Raw genomic sequence first — 1,363 nt, 5'->3', positions numbered from 1 at the left:
TCTATTTCTGTCTGTCCATCTGTATCAATATTTAAATATTGATAAGTATCTATCTATCTATCTATCTATCTATCTATCTATCTATCTATCTATCTATCTATCTATCTATCTATCTATCAATCAATCTATCTATCTATCTACACACACACACACACACACACATTACTATTGTTATTTTGGTGTAGTTGTTCAGACTCGAGTCGGACTTATTCGAACAGCCCTGTGTTGAAAGAGGATTCCGGCTGTCAAGAATCGCTGATTCTGTTATAAATACGATTATACTTCTCACTGTGCCCTTCCATTTAGCTTCTATATCTAGCTAATTGAACCAATGTTTATTGGGTCCGTCCGTAGATGCGGTGAGAAACTAACCGCTGTTGTTGTTTGGTTGCGGGATCGTTCTTGAACGAGCAGATCTGCAGAGCAAGATGAACAACGAGACGATTGTGTTATTTTGTCCATCTTATTACGTCCGAGTGAATTTTACAAGTTACAAGCCGTCCAATTGCTCCTAAACAGTTGAGATTTTATCAAAGGGAAGATCTTATCAAAGACTAGGTCACAGGTCGTATCAGTTCTCTTTATACGTCCCATAAATTCAGGCAAGATCGGGTACAATTGCTAGTAGTCCAATATATAATACCCTCTTTAAGAAGAAAAATGACATTTGGTTGCTATTACTAACACATTGTTCTACTCCACTAGATGTTCCCTTAATGGTTTGTACTGTTGTCATACGAGGGAGCGATGAAAAGTTCCTGGCTTTTGGCAAAAGAAAATACAGGGGGATCAGTTAATTATGATTTTATTCAACATATTCCCCTCTCAGATTCACACACTTACTGCAGCAGTCCTTCAGTTTTTCTAAACCCTGTAAAAGAACTCGGAAGGTTGGGCCTCCAGCCAGGCCTTTCGCGAGACCCTTAAAAGCCAGGAACTTTTCAACACCCTCTCGTAAACCCCAACCCATGTCTGGGTTCATTAATCAACAGGGTTCAACCGTAAAATAACCGTTCTATATTTTCATTTCTTCTCATATGTCATCGTTCTAAATCGAGTCCTAGATTAATTATTGGTCCCTTTTCTGTTTCTGTTTTCTGACGGAAGGGTTTAATTTGAGGCAATTTGGCTGTTACTCGTTTAAGGTCAAGCTCCAATATTGAGGCCTTCGACTTGCTTAATGCTGGTTTCATGTCTGTGTGTGCTGTAAACAGTCGTCCCCGTGGTCGCTTGTTTTATGGTTGTTTGTTGCTATTACTATGAGGATGGTTGCAGATTAAACACGCACACACACATAGACACACACACAAACACACACACACACAAACACAAACACACACACACACAAACACAAACACACACA

General features: G+C 39.3%; 1 protein-coding gene across 1 annotated transcript in view; it reads left to right on the top strand.

Annotated features, from left to right (window-relative positions):
- LOC106867823 (zinc finger and BTB domain-containing protein 4) overlaps positions 1-1,363 on the top strand; it is a 362,883-nt gene that overhangs the window by 1,102 nt on the left and 360,418 nt on the right. The gene's annotated exons all lie outside the window — the stretch shown is intronic.

Source organism: Octopus bimaculoides, chromosome 5, assembly GCF_001194135.2.
Source record: "Octopus bimaculoides isolate UCB-OBI-ISO-001 chromosome 5, ASM119413v2, whole genome shotgun sequence".
NCBI classification, from domain to species: domain Eukaryota; kingdom Metazoa; phylum Mollusca; class Cephalopoda; order Octopoda; family Octopodidae; genus Octopus; species Octopus bimaculoides.
The sequence above is the reverse complement of the archived record's forward strand: the minus strand, read 5'-3'. Positions and strand labels throughout refer to the sequence as shown.